Source organism: Neolamprologus brichardi, chromosome 7 (assembly GCF_056152115.1).
Source record: "Neolamprologus brichardi isolate AB-2024 chromosome 7, ASM5615211v1, whole genome shotgun sequence".
Classification (NCBI taxonomy): Eukaryota; Metazoa; Chordata; class Actinopteri; order Cichliformes; family Cichlidae; genus Neolamprologus; species Neolamprologus brichardi.
In genome coordinates, this window is record NC_142110.1 from 68,419,332 (window position 1) to 68,432,132 (window position 12,801).

General features: G+C 43.3%; 1 pseudogene across 1 annotated transcript; it reads right to left on the reverse strand.

Moving 5' to 3' along the window:
• Window positions 1-462: 462 nt before the first annotated feature.
• On the reverse strand, window positions 463-3,313 carry LOC148102341 (E3 ubiquitin-protein ligase TRIM21-like; annotated as a pseudogene). The gene is made up of 2 exons (XR_015719325.1): window positions 3,165-3,313; window positions 463-2,135 (listed from the first exon to the last, which is right to left on the reverse strand). The product of XR_015719325.1 is annotated as an E3 ubiquitin-protein ligase TRIM21-like (transcript).
• Between the last annotated feature and the right edge of the window lie 9,488 nt (window positions 3,314-12,801).

Here is a 12,801-nt window from a genome sequence, read left to right on the forward strand (position 1 = left end):
TGCAGCAGTCTGTGCTCCACCTTTCTCCTCCACACCTGCAGGTGGAGAACATGGATGCATGAATCTCTACAGAGGTCTTTGAATATTATCCGTCTCATCAGTTTTCAGTGAACAAAACTCCTCACAGAGCCAAAATAAGCAGTTTGTATCCAACATAACTCAGCTGGACTCTGATGCTCCGTATAACAGCCACACATGAGTCTGGATTCACTCAAAGCATTGAACAAACTTTATTGTAAATGAAGCTTTTGGACATTTATTCTCTGATATTTGCTCCTCAGCTCGAGTCTCCATCAGTTGGAACATTTCCTGATTCAACTTTTCTTCTGTTCAAATCAAACTCCATGAGAATCAAAGTGTGAATCAGAGTCCTGATGATCAGATTCTATAGAAACATGGAGACTGTAGAGGATTTACACTCGATATGTTCATTTGTTCCCTTCAAGAAAAATCAATCATTCATCAAATTAAATCAGTCGTTAATCAGTTTGATTGACAGGACAGATGATCAGAGGTGCAGAGTTTTTACCTCCATAATTAGGACAGGGTTCGAAGAATGGGTGGAGTTTGTGAGTGAAGGAGCAGCCAGTAAAGGAGTAGATCAGAGCTGCAGCACCTACATCATAAAAGGAGACCAGACCCTCCTCATAATCCACAAACACCCCCACCTTCTCAGGACCAGGATGAAGACAGAGATCAACTGGAGGACCAGCACAAGCACTGTACTCATTTCCATTTCTCAGCCTCACAGTCCAGAGACCATCCTGAGGTCTCACTGTGATTTCTCCCTTCCTGTTGATCGACTCTGTGGACACTCCTAAAGTCCAGGTAGTCTTTCCTTTAACCTGAACCTCAAAGTAAAATCTGCCTGAAGAGAAACTCTGCTCTCCTAAAACAATACCATAGTAAGAAAATCTCTCTGGGTTGTCTGGAAGTTTCTTCCTCACATCACTATCATACACTTGTTTTCCATCATCAGACAGGATGAGATTAGGATGAACTGTATCAGGATCCAGAGTCACGTCCACCTCATGCTGCTGGACCCTCTGCAGCTCAGCCTCAAACAGCTTCTTCTTCATGGGTTTCCAGACTGTCTCCTCCAGCTGAGCCACAGCTCTCCCCACAGTCCCCTCATATGATGGTGGATGAACTCTGACCTCTGTCCAGTCCTTGCTGGGTGGAGCAGCTTTCAGGGAGGAGAAGCTTTGGAGGAGGTGCAGGTGGTCTTCAGAGCGTGAGAGCTGCTCCACCTCAGAGCTTCTCTCCATCAGCTCAGAGATTTCCTGTTCCAGATCTTTGATGAGACCTTCAGCCTGTTTCTCTGTAGCTTCCTGTTTGTCTTCGATCTCCTTCATGAGCTCCTTCAGGCGTCTCTCAACAGACTCCATCAGAGCCGTGAGGACCTGAACACCTTCTGCTTTCTGTCTGTCTGCAGCATCTTTACTCATCTTCACCGACTCTGTGATCTCCTGAATCTTCAGTCGTCTCTTCTGGATCATCTGCTGAATCTCAGCCTCTGTCTTCTCCAGCTCTGCCTTCTTTCCTTCATATTCTTCTCTCAGAGGAACAAACTCGTGGTTCTTGTGATCTAAAACAGGGCAGAGCATGCAGACACATGTCTGGTCGGTCTTACAGAACAGCTCCAGGAGTTTATCGTGCTTCCTGCACATCCTGCTTTCCAGGTTCTCCACAGGCTCAATCAGCTGATGTCTTTTCAGACTTGTAGCTATGAGATGAGGCTCCAGGTGAGTCTGACAGTAGGAGGTCTGACACACCAGGCAGGACTTCAGGGCCTTCAGTCTGGTTCCAGTGCAGACGTCACAGGGAACTTCTCCTGGTTTGGCAGCTTGTTGCTCTGAGCTGCTGCTGCTGGCTTTCTGCTGAGCTTCACGTCTGAACTGAGCAACCATCTCAGAGATGAAGGTGTTGACCCTCAGCTCAGGTCGAGTGTAGAAAGTCTCTTTACACATGGGACACTGACAGCTCACATTCATGTCCCAGTGCTGACTGATGCAGGTTTTGCAGAAGTTGTGTCCACATGGTGTAGAGACTGGATCAGTGAACACATCCAGACAGATGGAGCACAGAAACTGATCTTCAGATCGCAGATTGCTGGCAGCAGACATGTCTGCACTCTGAGGGAGAAAGAAAAGAAACATTTGATTCAAAATTCACTTTAAATTTCATTTTTAAAAAGAGAGAAACAAGCGTCAGTAGTCTGAGGAGCTTGGAGAGAAAAGCGTCTGGACTTCTTTGAGTTTCTTGAAGACGTTTCATCAGAGAAGCTTCTTCAGTTCTCAGAGTAACTGGTGGAGACCCAGCAACACACTCAGACACAAACTGGTTCATCCCAACGCAAACCTAACATCGTAGTGTCTGCTGTACAGTGCAGCGTCCAGATGGACAGGATCAACGTTTGGGGATGAAGATAAATACAGTCGTTAAAAAGATGTGAAATTGTTTCTCTGTTTTACAGAAGGTCCAAGATTCATGCAGATCATTTGTATACTTGAATAAATCAGTTTGTTGGATATATTCCATCAATTACTGTGAAGTAAACTTCGACCTTGTTGGTGACTAAATACTTTTTATTGTAAGTCCAGATCAACGAGCCGTTAATATTAAACAGTGACTGTTCCAGTAGAGCTGACAGTGAGGAGGACGATGAATCATAAACCTCAGAAATGTGTTATTAACTGTTTGATCCAGTATATTAAACATCTGTTTAAATAATGAGATTTATGTTTCCACACAAAGTATAAAGTGAAGCATCGACTGTTTTTTGAATGATTCAGGAACATCTGTGACTCTTACAGGATACACTAAGTCAGATAATCTTTGTAAAATGTGTGAATGACTTTTTGAAGTACTGACCAAAATCTACTGGTTTACAGTATCAAAGGCTTTATATCAATAAAGAATAAATAGGTGTTTTCACGTCTGTAATCCTTATGATCAACCAGATCCAGAATCAATCTAATAGGAACAGGAAGTGATGAATAACCAGGAAGTGTGAGACTGAAGCAGCAGCTCGATGTTCCTACAGTGGATCTGTGGTTACATGAGCAGATTTCTATGGATCCAGTGTGACGGTGATGAGTCCTGATGAAGTGAACAGAGTGAAGATTTGTGTAGAAACAGGAAGTGTGATCAGCTGCACTCACCACTGTTGCTGAGAGAAACCTGATGGACTCCAGTGAATCTTCTTTTAGAGGCAAACAGGACTCGACTGCAGCTCTGCTGCTGCTCTCTCACACTTTCACTTCTGCAAAATGACGTTGAGCTTCTTGTTTTTCAGCTGTTGCTCCGCCTCTTCCTGCAGCTGTTTGTCTGGTTTTGCTGCCTCTCCCTTTACAGGAATCAGCCGGTCTGTACTCAGTGACTGTGTGCAGCGGGTGGGAGGAGTGAGGAGTGGTGTGTGGGTTCACACAGTAATGACGGCCTCAGGTGATCAGGAGAAACTCACCTGGATTTCCTTTTTCCACAGCAGACTGAGAGCTTCAGGTGGACCCTGAAGGAGGTCTCAGACACAGGTGGTAAAAGTACACAGTCTGTACTGAAGTAGAAGTACTACTGTTTACTAGTACTAATTCAACTTCTTTACTCAAGTAAAAGTAAAAAAGTAAAAAAGTAAAAAAGTAAAAAAGTCCTGGCTGTGAAATGAGAGTAAAAAGAGCTGATTGAAGAACATTTCTAACACGTGTGTTTATACAAAGCTAACTGAACCATGTGCTGCATCAACGTGATAATAAAATAATATTATTCACTTTATTTCTAATAAATATTCCCAGCTTGAATCAGAGAAGTTGAACATGAGCAGAGAAAAAGAAGGAAATCCAAATATTCCTGTGTTCAGTTTTCTCCATTGTACAGGCCGACTGTGCCTCTAAACAGGAACATGAGCAGGAAGCCCGTCAGCGGCGTTGATTAGCTGCGTCAGGGGCGATTCTAGGATCAGAACTTTGGGGGTGCTGAGCACCCAGACGGCTGCCCAGCCAGGCAAGATAAACCTGTCTCTGTCAGTCCCTGCATCCATGTTGTCCCGAGTTCTCTCTGACTGTCACTTTGGTGCATTTAAACCCCTGTTCCTCCCTGTCCTCATCGTCTGTTGTCTTCGTCTCCGTTATCAGTCATCATAATTTTACCATCTCTGTGCAAGTCTGCAAATTTCTTTATTAAATCACAAGATTCTTAAATTCATCAAGTCTGTCTGTGCCTGGGTCACAAAACATGACATCACTGTTTTGTACATTTTAACATAATTTAATCCCCACATTGGTGAAAGAAAATCAAAACACTTTTGTCTGTAACAAAACCATCAAATCTGATAAAGGTTATTTAAATGCTGCAAAAGAAGAATGGATTGGAATAGAAAATATATATATATATATCCTAACCTTAATTACTGCGGGAGAATAATGAATGATGCTCATAGTGAGTAAGAAGTAAACTGAGTGCCTTTTTTGGACATATATTCACTTTTAATGTGTATGTATAATATAATACAGATACATAAAAAACACTCCCAAAACAGAATAAATTATTACAAAATATTAATAAAAACTATAAAAATTGAGGCAACTTTGCCTGTGGTAGAATGTTTACAATGTATGAAAAAATCTTTATTGCAGACACTAATTTTACTAATTTAAAAATAATAATTTTGTGTTGTAAGATTTATGACTTTCATGCTTTCATAGTGGTACTTAGGAGAGCTTGACATTTTTTATCAGGTGGTACACACTGTAAAAAGTTTGAGAAACACTGATAAGTTAAGTGTATGTGTCTTTTTGGAAAACATTTAAAGCTGCAGTACAGAATCTTTGAAACAAGCTTAAAACATGTTTAGAACATAAACAGAGCATCTGCTTCTCTTTACAGCTCCTCACTCCACCAGGGCTGTTTGGCACTTTCTGATAGTGTGCAAATGTGATGCACGTACTGCAGCAGTCATACAGACAACTGGAGTCCAAACGTTGGCCGACCTGTTACTGACTGAGGTTTTAGTAGAGTTGTGGATGAACCACATAAAAATATCTCATTAATTTTAATCTCCCCAATCAATTATAATGTTATGTTGGAATGTTGTTAAAGAGGATCAAAATGTTTCAACCCAGTTTGTTTTGCAGATTCTGTATAGCAGCTTTAATATAGGGAGAACACAACTTCCTGATTGTGAGTAAAATTAGGTTTTTTTTCTTTGTCAGTTTAACAGTTTCTGTTGTGCCTGTCACTGTTCCCTGTCTGTTTTCTTACCTGGTTCTTCCTGATCTTGTACTTTCTCCTCACATTCCCCTCTTTCCTCTCTTCCTCTTCGGACTGACAATCATACACAGATAGATTCAATTAGATGAAAAATTACATTCATATGAAAAAAATATTATTAAGATCGCTAACAAAAAGTCCTCTCTCAGTCTACTTTCAACCAAAAGGCAAATAACCAAACCACATGAACATCTAATAAAAGATATAAACATTGAAACACTGATCCAACATTATTCCTGATTGACGGATCATTTGATTTTACACTTTTACCTGAATGTGGCTCCTTTTTTTGAAAAAACTTCCTCATATCCATTATGAACCTGGCTGTCTCTCTGTACACACACACACACACACACACACACACACACACACACACACACACACACACGAGGAGTTATAAGATTAATGGGCATTCAGTCAGTTAGCTAGTTAGTATCCACTTCAAACAGGACAATGGTAACAACAGCAGGCTGCGGACAATTTAAAGTTTTAGATTTTAAATAGGCTGTGTACATTTCAATGGGAGCAACAGGACGGTCAAATGTCGCTGAATTTTACTACAGAGCAGGACGGATTGTAGGGTAGCAAACACCGTTGGAAAACACGTTTTCAACACTGAGGGTTACCTGGGTGTAATGTTTTTATGCTAAAAAGAAACATGGTGTGACTCCTACCTAACTATATAAAGAGTAACTGAAGGTTAAATGCAGCTAATATGTCCTGTTTTAAGCCAGGCACTTATACCTCCTCTCCGCTGCGTCTCAGCCAACATCGCTCTGGCAGCAAGAGCGCTAGAGTCAGAGTAGGGGAGAGGCGAGCTGGAGCAAACCATTTTGGGAGGGGGGGTTATCTATACTTTTGTTGTTAAAATGTTACGTCTCAAACAAGTACAGTACTGTATGCTTTTTATTTTTTTAGTAGTGTGTCACACAAACAGCAAATATTGTCAAAAAAAAGTAAGAAATCTTTGGGGGTGCTTTGATTCATTTTGGGGGTGCTTAAGCTCCACCAAAAATGGGCTAAAATCGCCCCTGAGCTGCGTATATACGAATGTGAATCGCATCATTGGCTGGACTTCGGGATAAGGTGGCATCGTTCTGATCCCATACTGGAGCAGGCAGTCACTGACTGACACTGCAGAACAGAATTGTTAAAGTTTTAATTTTAATTTCAATTCAGGTTAGATTTTCTTTGTGCGCAACGCAGATTTTCTGTGCGCACGTGCGCAGCTAAGAGGGAACATTGGTCCCCTTTGACCTCTGCATTTGGTGCCCTCCTCCTCCTGAGACGTGTAAGCATGTCTGCTATGGCTCCCATTAAGGTTGCTGCAGAGGAGAAAACAGGAGTGAGTCTCAGAGCTCATCAATTTATTTCTACATCAGACACAAACCATGTGACCATGTGCAAGACTCTTTCCTCTCAGCTGTGGTTTAGTTTGGATAGTGGGAATAACAGAATCACCAGTGGACCATCTGACAGTGACCCTCCAAGCCTGCATGAACCCAGCAGAGCTGAGCACCGACTCTGGTCAGGTCTCCAAATTCAGGCTGTTAGATTTATAAAACTGTACAAGTCAGTCTTAATGAGGAAGATCAAGAGAATCTGATTTCTGTGATCTGTGGATGGAAATCTGGGTTCCCAGCCTCTTCCTCACAGTGAGGAATACAGATCATTCCCTCAGCACTGGGATGGGAACCTGGAAGAGCTGAACGGGACCATCAGAAGCTCTTTGAGTAAATGCAGCAGATACTCTTCAGTCCTGTGGATCCTGTGGATCCTACAGTCTAAGATCCAGAACTGTCACTAGGATGGTTCAGTCATTTCACATCAGCTACAATTAGAACTCAGAGCTGAGCAAATATCATCAATCACATGCTGCAGAAACTTAGAAGTTTCTATCCTTCAGAAAACATCTGACAAAAAGATCTAAAACTGTGTGAAAAGCAACACTTGTTATTCTCTAAATGTTGGGCCACAGCTGTAAATTACAATATGGTCGTGTCCAAATTCATGGGCTGCATCCTCCTGAGGACCCGGCCTTCGCGGTCTACGTGGGCCGGGTCCTCAGAAGGTCGGGTAGGCCGGAAGTAAACGGCTATGAAATTGGACGGTCTAGCCTTCTGATTAGCGTCACCGCTGTCTCGTTGGAGTTTAATAAACTCGGCCATCTGCTCCTTGCTGTCTAAAATATAACAGGACACTGGTGTAAATTCTCGACCGTCTCACACGTCGGTTTAATCAGTTTTCTGTTTGACGTTTATTCAGCTGTGTAAAAACCAAGGAGGAACTGACCCGGGGGATTAATAAAGTTTTATTTTATCTAATCTAATAACTTTAATCTCAGCCAAACCGATTTACTCACGAACAAACAAAACACTGAAAAAAGCCCAACAATAACATTTTTAGGTTGTCTAAGTGACTTATATATTACGTTTAACCTGAGTAGCAAAACTCTGCGGTGATCTGAAAATGATGAGCCGGGAGTTGTGCCGTTCTCGGCGGCTTCAGTGACCCTCGAGCTCCCGGCGAGCTATCGAGCTGGTGGGTAGCAGACGTCTCTGAAAACGTCGAAGCACTTTTGCAAATATGCGATATCTTGATAAACCGAGTAGATATTTGATGTTTACACAGCTACTTTCTGAAAATATGTTAAAAGTTTATTTTGTGACCCAGAAAGATTAGTATGAGTAATTTTAAAACTTAGTAGCGGCCGCCATTGTTGGAAACTGGAGTTTGGCTGGGCCGTGCTATGAATTCTGGGATATGGTAGGCCAGGAAGGACACACCCGACCCATCCTTCAAATTCGGGGAAAGGGATTACGCATTTGTCGGCTGCATTCGGAGGAGTCTACGAATTTGGACAGCCTTCGGCGCGTCGCTGTGACGTAATCGGTCTACAAATGCGGCCTCAGGAGGAAGCAGCCCATGAATTTGGACACGACCTATGAGTGTTGGTCAATAATTACATTTAATTTAATTTGTCTTTGTGCAGGTGAACACGATCCAATCTTCTATCTAAATGACTGCTTTGTCTTTAAAAAGGTGAAGAGTCTGAGGACGGTGACAGTCCAGTTGTCCTTTCCCCAACTACATCCTCACAGCGGCTCACAGGACAAGGCCACACTCCTGTCCTGCCAGAGGAGAAGCTTCAGACATCTGATCAATGGAGTATTAGTAAAACAGAAAACTAAAGAAGACACATGTAACTTTTATCTTTATTCATTTTGGACATTTGTCATTGTTAGACATTAGGTTCACTGAAATCCTTACAAACAGTTTTGTCAGATTTCTTTCCCTCTTCCGTGTGACTGTGTCAGCTTGTCAGCATCTATTTGGGACGAGAATGCAACAGGAAGTAAATGAAAAGAACAATTAAAAGCAGGAGAGGTTCTTATATTACAGAAGAAGAGATTATTGTAAAAAACTATCTCAGTGCCATAAATGATTTAGGAACCTGAGCGAGGACTTGGTAAAATAAGACGTTCTTGTAACTTCACCCTGTGACGGGCCAAGCTGCGACTATCAGGGATGGTGATGTAGGTAGAGAGCATGTGAGAGTGTGGTCCAGTAAATGTCTCTTCCAAAACTAGATGAAGGCACAAGGGATCAATGTCAAGGTGTAGAGATTCGACATCTTCAGCCTTCAGTGGAGACTCCATTTCTGGCACCAGAACACCTGGGTGGGTATGACGGCCCTGAGCTCTCCCAATCATGCCCTCAGTTTGGATTTGCTGACATCAAGAAGCATGTGTAAATGATTTTCAAAACACAGAAGAGTCAAGAAAAGAAAATCATTGCTTTATTACTCAACTGCCTCATTTCCCTCAGATCTCTGTGGCTCTCTGCTGCTGCTTCTCTGTGGTCCTTTTCTCCTTCCTGGCAGCTCCATATACAACACCCTTTGCCTAGGATATTCCATATCCCTCCTCTGCACATGTTCAAAGCATGGATGAAATCACGAAATCATGAAATCACGCTCAGCGCTCCAGTCTGAAGGACGGCTACGTTCTCTAAGCACATCAGGGGAGAGATGAGGCTGCAGGGGAGGAAGGAGGATGGAGATGTGTCGAACAGGAAGCTGCGAGGCTGAATATATTTTCAGTAATACAGTAATATTACTTATAATCGGCGCACAGACATGTTTTCACATCCTCGTTCTGCATGAGGAATGGAAAATATGCGTGGGAGCTTCATTACAATCACTCAGACAAACAAAAGGAAGCTGAATTTAACATCTCAGCACAGGGAGGAGGGCTAAGTGTTACCCTTAACAAGGGTTTTTATAAAAGAGGCGTGGCCACAGCTGGAATATGCAAATGAAAGAAACTCTTCCTCCTTTTCAACCACTTCTTTCTTCAGTGATTTAAGAGGATCCAACTCTCTGGTCTGTGTATGTTTGTATCGGTCATGTTGATCTACAGCTGTGAAATATTGAAACATATTTGCAGTTTTGTTAAAAGAAAAAACAGTTTGTGATGCAGCTGTTCCAATCTTAACTTTAAACTGAGGAGTTTTAAACACGTTGCCTGGACTCTCTCGACTCTCAGGTCCAAATTAACCTCTCAAAAGTCCGTTTTGACTGACCCAACCTGGAGCTGTAAGGCTGGATGTGGAGAGGACTCAAGTGTGGAGCACTACAGGCAGACTTAAGATGAACCTTTTATTTGAGCAGCAGTAGCATAACAACAAGTCCAAAGCGTCAAACAGCCATGAAAACAATAAATGAAGAAGAAAAAATGTAGTTCACGGGAGGAAACTCAGAGTAACAGATGTAGAGAGAAAGAGTAGCGGGACTATTTATACACTACCCCTCATAACTGGGAAGGGTTACGTCAGGAAGCGCGTCAATCTTTGGCAACTCAAACATTTGGATCAAAAAATTAGATTTCCACACAATCGCCTCTAGTGCTGTTGGCCAAAGACGCAAGGAGAGGAGACGAGGAAGGCATGTTAGGAGGCAGCGAGAGAAAGGGAACCGCAGGAGTCTGGACGTAGTGACGGAGGACATAGAGAGGACTGGTGTGGCAGAGGAGGACGCTGGGGTAGGAGGAGATGGAGGCTGATGATCCTCTGCAATCCAATGAATCCGACGCACTTCTGGAACGCTCTTTCTGGTGGCCGTCTTTAGCCTAGGATGCCTGAGAATATGTGAAAGCCTGTACCACCTGCACCCAACATAAGTCACAAACCACTCCCCCAGCAGGCTGACTTCATCCACTCCCTACCCCGGGTCGACCTTGGTCACACATTGCCCTCGACTTCGTTACTGGACTTCCACCTTTGGCTGGTAACACAGTAATTCTGTCTATTGTTGATCGCTTCTCTAAAGCAGCACATTTTGTAGCATTACCCAAGCTTCCCACAGCTCTCGAGACCGCCCAGCTGCTGACCAACCACGTATTTCGCCTTAATGGAATTCCCTCTGACATCGTCTCCGATCGCGGGCCGCAGTTCACGTCCAAGTCTCTCTTCAGGTTACCACCCCCAAACCAATGGGCAGACGGTGATGCTGAACCAGGAACTGGAAACAGCCCTGAGATGCGTGGCCTCAACTAACCAAAACACCTGGTGGTCACATCTAGCCTGGATTGAGTATGCTCACAACAGCCATACCCCCTCTGCCACTGGAGTGTCGTCTTTCGAGGCCTCGCTTGGATATCAGCCGCCCCTTCTCCCATCGTTCCTTCTCTCTAAACTTCAGAGTCCTGGGAGTGAGTCCTCTGCCTAATAATCTGTGACAGAAATAAGCTGAATAAGCTCAGATCCTGCTTCGTAGCACAGGTCTGAGGAAACAAAGAAAACATGCACGATCTGATATCCACAGAGACACAGACAAGCGAACATCGGAGGACACAAGCACAAAAAGACGAGACAGAGAGTGCTAGAATAAAAACTAGCAAACAACAAACAGAAACTGAACATAAGACGGTGACAGTGTGTGCAAAGAAAACCATCACACACTGTTGTTAGGAATGCTGCACGGTTTAATATGTGCATGCTTAGCCGGGAACAGGCTTGGCACACACAGGTTTTTCATAAAAGCCTGAATTAATACACAATGTCACACTGTTAGTCCTACTAAGGTCCTCAAACTGTTTGTGGAACAGCGCAGGAACCCTGGAAGAATCTTCTTCTGGTCATTTTTTCACAACAAGCTGTTTTGGTTGTCTTTACTGACGATGATCACACCCACCATGTTTACAGCTGTGTGCTCACAGCTCGGCTCCTGTGCTACACCTCCTACACCTCCGGCTGCAATGCGATGTTCACACAAACAACAGAAAAGCAGCATCTGGAAAGTTTTCACCAGTCTTGCGCTGCTGTAATAAAGTCGATGCACACCTTTGTGTGTTTGCTCCCACCTGTTACCGTCCTGGAGGGAGGCCCCACAAAACGATAACGGCTGGATAAGAAAAACTGCCTGGGTAACCTGACAGGTTTCAGAGAGGAAACACAGAGCTGATTAAAACACTCAACGTGAAAGCGACGAGAAAACAGGAAACTGGGAGGTTTGAGCACACATCTGGAAGGATGAGATTCTTCAAAAGCTGTGTGTTTGACACTGAAGATGAACGGTGCTGTCATTAATTTCCTGCGAGGGAGGATGAATGCAGGCAGATACGAGGGGGAAACAATAACGTGGTGTCCTCAGATCTGCTAACCTACTGTACGACATTAGTCCGTTGCCACAATGAAAGCAAACAGCCGGCACTACAAGAGTCAACAGATGCTGATAAGCAAAGCAATTGCAGGTCGCGTATCGAGTATCGTGCGCTCATTAATTTTAGTTATTTTTTGTTGTTTTATCTCTGGGCAGCGCTGAGTGTCCCTGACGGGGTTAATTAACCGATGCAGGTAAGGAAAAGAGGCGGCCAACACCTGCACGGCCCCGCAGGCATCGAGATGAGTCACTGATAACTGAGACGAGGAGAGTGGATAAGCAGAGTTAAAACAGTCGAGTCTATAAAACACAAAGAAATTAACCTGTGTGATCAAAACACAATGAAATAGTAATTTCCAGTCTGACAGCAGCAGGGATGCCAGAGTGAAACATTTTAATATTTATTCAGCAGCAGCAGTGCCGTTTGAGCCTTTAAATGCATGAACTGGTCCTTGAAACACATTATTTCTGTTTTGCATTGGATCCATTTTTCCATTTCTTCCCTTTTTACCTCGGCGTGACTAAAATAAACCATAAACTATTCAAGTTCAGTTTTGCTGGGCTGGAGAGGAAAACGACACTTTTTAAAATAGTACATTATTCCGAGTAGGGCTGCCACGATTAGTCGACTATTAAAATCGTCGACGACTGATTTAATAGTCGACGCGTCGTTTGAAGCTTTGTAAGATCACAAAAGCCGCAGGAATAAGTAGTAGGATTTAAGAGTGTAATAACGGACTGAAACAGAAGATGGCAGCACTGCACGTACAAGGATGCCAGCTGCCGTTAAACCCCGAAGAAGAAGAAGCTGTGTCCCAGAATTCATAGCGCAGCCCAGCTCAGTTTACAACAATGGCGGCAGCTAGTTAGTTTTA